Below are 6,914 nucleotides of genomic sequence, written 5' to 3'. Positions count from 1 at the left end.
TGATTAAGCGAGGCAATGTCATTTATTTCCATCCATTGCATTAATTTTTCACCAAGAATTTGTCTTGGTAATGGTCGACCTGCTATTGTCCAGCACATCCCAAAGATTTTCAATAGGGTTAAGGTTTGAACTCTGTGGTAGCCAATCCATGTGTATGTAACTTTTCCTTATTTAAGTCAAATCATTTCAGTTCTTTTTGCAATGTAAATGTAAGAAATGCTTGTGAGCTGTTTTTATATGATTGATTTGACCAGACATTCTAATGATCGCCACTCTTGATCATTCAAGATTTGATTTTTGGTTTGGCCTTTTTGCCTTTATTAGATAGGACAGTAATCAAACGGGAAGCAAAGTAGGAGAGGGGGGGTCAGGATATGTCCTCGAACTGGGATTCAAACTCGGGACACCCTGAAGTGCTACTGCACCATATGTCAGAGTTTTTTTTCCCCCACAATTTTCCCCTCAATCTTCTTAGATGATTTATTTGCTTGATGCGTGCCAATAATTTGACCCTTCTGAAACAGAGGAAACCTTTCTACGACCATAGAATGTGTCATCTGATTTATGGTAATGAGCTATGATGCGGCTTGGCGGCAACTTATTGGAATGTACAAGTTCACCACTTTAGAGGGTTCCAGAGTATACAGTCCAATAAACTTTGGTTTTAACCACATTAGTTCCCAAGCAAAACAAACACAGAGGTTGATTACTGCAATGTGGGTTTTCCAGTTTGTAAAGAAGGATGTGCACAAATAAACATTAACGTAAAGTCCGAGACTATTAAATGTTTTCTATAATCATCATGTTGAAATGAGACTAGCACTTGATCACAAAACCCTCACTACACAAACTTTGCTTTGCTTTTAATTCGTTTATTTCATTACAAATTATGTGAATGCATGGTCGGGGTTAATAAACTTATTACCAGATGAAACGTAATCATCCATGCATAAATTATCCAATGGAGGCTCTTACCCATTTGCTTGTTTAAATCAAGGTGTTGATTTTTTTTTTTTTTTTGGACAGGCAGAGTATAAAATAAGAACAATACAGAAAGTTAAATATTTAGGGGTGGGCAATAATGAAAAAATAAGTATCTTAATGAGTGATTTGAAACTGATGCTAGTAGATCATTTAATAATTACAACATGTCAGATGTAGTTTGTCTAAATTTCAGTCATACTACATACACTCACCAGACACTTTATTAGATGCACCAGTCCAACTTCCAACTACTCATTAACGCAAATTTTTAATTAGCCAATCCCCTAGCAGCAGTTCAATGCATTTAGGCATGTAGACATGATCAATGTGATCTGCTGCAGTTCAAACAGAGCATCAGAATGGGGAAGAAAGGTGATTTAAGTGACTTTAAACGTGGCATGGTTGTTGGTGCCAGACGGGCTGGTCTGAGTACTTCAGAAACTGCAGATCTATTGGGATTTTCATGCACAAATAGTTCTAGGGATTACAGAGAATGGTTGCAAAATAAGAGGAAAACATCCATTGAGAGTGAGTTCTGTGGGCACAAATGCCTTGTTGATGCCAGAGGACAGAGGCCAGACTGGTTGCAGCTGATAAAAAGGCAACAGTAACTCAAATAACTACTCGTTACAACCGAGGTATGCAGAAGAGCATCTCTGAAAATGCAACACATTCAACCTTGAGGCGGATGGGTTACAGCAGCACAGGCTCACTAAAATGGACAACAGAAGATAGGAAAAACATTGCCTGGTCTGATGGGTCTCAATTTTTCCTGCGACATTAGGATGGTAGGGTCAGAATTTGGCATCAACAACATAAAAGCATGGACCCATCAGGCCTTATATCAATGATTGAGGCTGGTGGTGGTGTTTTTTTGTTTTTTTTGTTTATTGGCACATAGTTATTGGCAATAGTTTATTGGCACACTTTAGGCCCATTAGTACCATTTGAGCATTGTGTCAATGCCACAGCCTTATTGCATTGTTGCTGCCCATGTCCCTCACTTAATGAATACAGTGTCATTTACTGTATTCAAATGGCCAACACAGTCACCAGAGCTCAACCCAATTGAGCACCTTTGGGATGTTGTGAAATGGGAGATTCACATCTTGGATGTGCAGCCAACAAATCTGCAGCAACAGCATGATGCTATAATGTAAATGTGGAGAGGTAAGCGTGATCGAACACCCAATAAGGGGGGAGAGCATGCTAGGAGTCCAGCGGCTAATCAGCAGGTCAATAAGAAATGATAAATAACACCTGTCTTTCTAGTGATTGGGCCGGAGAGACTCCCTTTTTAAGGAGAACGGGAGGAGCAGTCAGGAGAGGAGAGAGCACATACACACACAGACACAGCTTGCAAGTGGTGTGCAAAAAAAACAAAATAAAATATATTGCTTATCTGATATCGCCGACCCTGTCTTCTTCTTCCCACACAACAACGAACTATACTACAGTGGTGCCGAAATCCGGGGAAGGAGAAGAGCCTCACTGCCAGAATGACCACTCCGTCAAGACTGCCATTTGCGGAAGCTATCCAGGCCCTCTCGGTCCTCCACCAACAACAACATGAGACGCTGGTGGAACTGAAGAACATCCAGGAACAACACTTCCAAGTCCTCATGGAGGCCCAGCGGGAGGACCGTGAGCAAATCCGGAGTCTGCTGTCCCAGGGGATCCGGCCCGCTCCGACATCTGCCGCCCACCCTCCCATCGCCTTACAGAAAATGGTGCCGGAGTATGACCCGGAAGTGTTTCTCGACCTTTTCGAGAAGATGGCGGAAGCGTGTGGCTGGCCGCGGGCCGAGTGGCCGGTAAGAGTCATCCCGCTGCTTTCGGGCGAAGCCCAGATCGCATCACAACAGCTACCGGCCCAGAATCTCCTGGAATACGCTCATCTGAAGCGAGCTATTCTCCAGCGGCCCTTTGTGTTCGCCCAGCAGCTCCGTGACGCCTGCCGCAGATGGCTGGTATAGGATGGCCGAACCACCGCCCAACTGGTGGATGCCGTGGTGCTGGAGCAATTCATCACCCGCCTCCCCTCCCGAACATCGGAGTGGGTCCAGTGCCACCGGCCTGACGATCTGGAGACGGCCATCTGACTGGCAGAAGATCACCTGGTGGCGAGGTCCAGGGTCGGCGAAATAACCTCTCTCTCTTCTCCCCCTCTCTCTCTCTATCTTCCTTTTCCCAGGCCTAGACTGCGGGGACCGCCCACACCTGCACCCAGACGGCGGTGCACAATGGCGGATCTGCCAAGCGTCCCAAGAGGGGCGGGGCCCCATTCGGGCAGAGGGGTGGAGCAACGACCCCTGGCGGTTACACAGACAGTGCCAGGGTTCTCTCCGGTTCAATCGGTTGCTCCTGCTGGCCCCGGGGGTATAGTGGGAAGGTCTGGGCCGATGCATTTGCGTCGCGGGCACGAGGATAGCGCACCAAAAGTCTGCTCCGTGAAGGAGGCGAGTGCGCTGATTCGCGTCCCCGCCACGCCAATCATCGCCCCCGGTCGCAACGGGCTATACCGGGTACCAGTGAGTATAAAAGGGGGTACATATCAAGCTTTGGTGGATTCGGGGTGTAACCAGACTTCCATCCACCAAAGCCTGCTTCAAGACCCGGCATTGGAAATGAGCCGCACAGTAACGGTAAGGTGTGTGCACGGGGATGTAATTCACTACCCGCTAACGGCAATTCAATTTCGGGGGAAAAAACATAGAGTAGAGGTAGCAGTTAACCCGCACCTCAAACACCCGCTAATTCTGGGAACTAATTGGCCTGGATTTAATAGAATATTGGGAGTCTTATGTGCGGGTGGTTCTTGGAAGAAGAAATCGCCGGATAGGGGGCGTGTCGCTCAGCTGGGGGAATCCCAGGCGGTGACGTCACGCGCTGACTCAGGGGAAGGGCTGGGAATTTCCCGGTGTAAGGACTTTCCCCTGGAGCAGTCGCGTGATGACACGCTAAAACATGCACTCGAAAGAGTGCAGGTTATTGATGGGAAAATCCTCCAGCCTGATAGATCCCTCTCCTATCCGTATTTTGCGGTTATTAATGATAGGGTGTATCGAGTGACCCAAGACGCTCAGACAAAAGAAGATACAACCCAGCTATTAGTACCAAAGAGCCACCGGGAGATCCCCTTCGAGAGAATTGGTATGGATCTCATCGGGCCATTAGAACGATCCGCACGCGGGCATCGGTTTGCACAAGTTCTGGTGGATTATGCATCCCGATACCTGGAAGCAGTCGCGCTCCGTAACATCTCAGCAAAGAGCGTTGCGGAGGCGCTGTTTCGCATAATCTCCCGTGTGGGAATCCCCAAGGAGATTCTCACTGATCAAGGCACCGCGTTCATGTCACGCACGATGCGCAAGCTTTACGGATTATTGGCCATTAAATCTATTCGCACCAGCGTCTATCACCCACAAACAGACGGGCTGGTGGAAAGATTTAATCGCACGTTTAAATCAATGATACGTAAATTCGTTCACGAGGACGCGAAAAATTGGGATAAGTGGTTGGAGCCTTTATTATTTGCCATGCGGGAGGTTCCCCAAGCCTCCACGGGATTTCCCCCTTCAAGCTTCTCTATGGCAGACAGCCCAGAGGGGTTTTGGATGTTGTTAGAGAGGCTTGGGAGGACGAGCCTTCTAAAAGTAAAAATGAAATTCAATATATCCTGGACCTTAGAGCAAAACTCCACACACTGGGGTGGCTCTCTACAGAGAATTTGCTTAAGGCCCAGGATGACCAACGCCGGCGATATGATAAGGACACTAAACTCCGTAAATTTTCACAGGGAGATAAAGTACTTGTATTGCTACCTACTTCCAGCTCTAAATGACTCGCCAAGTGGCAAGGGCCGTTTGTGGTCACACGACGAGTCAGTGATCTCGATTACGAGGTGGTTCGTTCGGACAAATCTGACGCGAGTCAGCCCTATCACGTTAATCTGCTTAAACAGTGGAGGGAGCTGGAGGACGTGGCGCTGGCTACGCTTGTTACAAACGAGGATGACCTGGGGCCGGAGAGCTCCGGCCGGGAACGAGCACTCTGGTCACTGGGGGCGATCATCCCTCAGCGAGCCAGCTCCTTGACATCCGGCACCTCCAACGGGAGTACTCTGACGTGTTTTCGCCCCTGCCCGGTCGTACTAACCTGATCCAGCACCATATCGAGACCGAACCAGGCTTGGTCGTTAGGACCCGGCCATATCGCCTTCCTGAACCCAAGAAAAAAGTGATTCAGGAAGAATTGAGTAATATGTTGAAAATGGGAGTAGTACAAGTATCCCACAGCGACTGGGCCAGCCCGATTGTCTTGGTACCTAAGATGGACGGCTCGGTCCGGTTCTGTGTGGATTATCGCAAGGTGAATGCTGTGTCGAAATTCGACGCTTCTCCAATGCCGCTTATTGACGAGTTGCTCGACCGGTTGGGTGCTGCTCGATATTACTCGACATTGGATTTAATGAAGGGCTACTGGCAGATCCCCTTATCTCCAATATCCTGCGAAAAAACAGCCTTCACTACGCCGTTTGGATTACACCAATTTGTGACACTTCCGTTCAGGCTGTTTAGGGCATCGGCGACGTTTCAGCGCCTGATGGACAAAATACTTGGCCCTCACACAGCATATGCCGCTGCTTATCTAGATGATATCATCATTTACAGTAATGACTGGCAGGGGCATATGCAACATTTGAGGGCGGTATTGTCGGCGCTGAGACGGGCCGGGCTCACGGCCAACCCACGGAAGTGCGCAATTGGGCGAGTGGAGGTAAGGTATCTGGGCTTCCACTTAGGTAACGGGCAGGTGCAGCCCCAAATTGATAAGACTGCAGCTATTGCAACCTGTCCGAGACCTAAGACCAAAAAGGAGGTGAGAAAGGAGTTTTTGGGGCTGGCAGGATATTATAGGCGTTTTGTCCCTAATTATTCGGCCCTTGTCAGCTCATTGACCAATCTCACTAAAAAGGAGGGACTGGATACCGTCCAATGGTCGGAGCAGTGCCAACAGGCCTTCTCAAAGTTAAAATCTATACTTTGGGGGGCCGCTATTGCACGCTCCTGACTTTGCTCTCCCCTTTGTTTTACAGACGGACGCATCCGATCGGGGACTGGGGGCGGTTCTCTCGCAGGAGGTGACGGGAGTGGAACGGCCGGTGCTGTACATTAGCCGCAAACTCAGCAAGAGTGAGGCTAAGTACAGCACCATAGAGAAGGAGTGCCTGGCAATCAGGTGGGCCGTTCTCACTCTCCGCTATTACCTCCTGGGTAGGGAATTCGGCTCCCCGGCCTAAGGCACGCAGTGGGGGTATGTGGAGAGGTAAGCGTGATCGAACACCCAATAAGGGGGGAGAGCATGCTAGGAGCCTGGCGGCTAATCAGCGGGTCAATCAGAAATAATAAATAACACCTGTCTTTCTAGTGATTGGGCCAGAGAGACTCCCTTCTTAAGGAGAACGGGAGGAGCAGTCGGGAGAGGAGAGAGCACATACACACACGGACACAGCTTGCAAGTGGTGTGCAAAACAAACTAAATAAAATTAATTGCTTACCTGATATCGCCGACCCTGTCTTCTTCTTCCCACACAACAACGAACTATACTACAGTCAATAGTGACCAAAATCTTGTTGAACCTATGCCATGAAGGATTAAGGCATTTCTGAGTAAAGTGTACCTAATAAGGTGGATGGTAAATGTATATTCATACTATATAAACAGGGGTGCTCAAACTTGGTCCTTAAGAGATGATGTCCTGGAGAGTTTAGATTCAACTTAATAATAATAATAAATCCTTACATTTATATGGTGCTTTCCTGGATACTTAAAGCGCTTTACACATTTTTAGGGGGAATCTCCTCATCCACCAACAGTGTACAGCATCCACCTGGATGATGCAACGGCAGCCAAATTGCTCCTGATTG

The 6,914-nt window shown here is 48.1% G+C and overlaps 1 protein-coding gene across 4 annotated transcripts in view; it reads right to left on the bottom strand.

The window, feature by feature from the left end:
• Positions 1–6,914, bottom strand: part of skap2 (src kinase associated phosphoprotein 2) — a 43,313-nt gene that overhangs the window by 21,724 nt on the left and 14,675 nt on the right.

This window comes from Danio rerio, chromosome 16 (genome assembly GCF_049306965.1).
Source record: "Danio rerio strain Tuebingen ecotype United States chromosome 16, GRCz12tu, whole genome shotgun sequence".
NCBI classification, from domain to species: Eukaryota; Metazoa; Chordata; class Actinopteri; order Cypriniformes; family Danionidae; genus Danio; species Danio rerio.
Note: the sequence above shows the minus strand (reverse complement) of the source record. Positions and strands in the feature narration are given on the sequence as shown.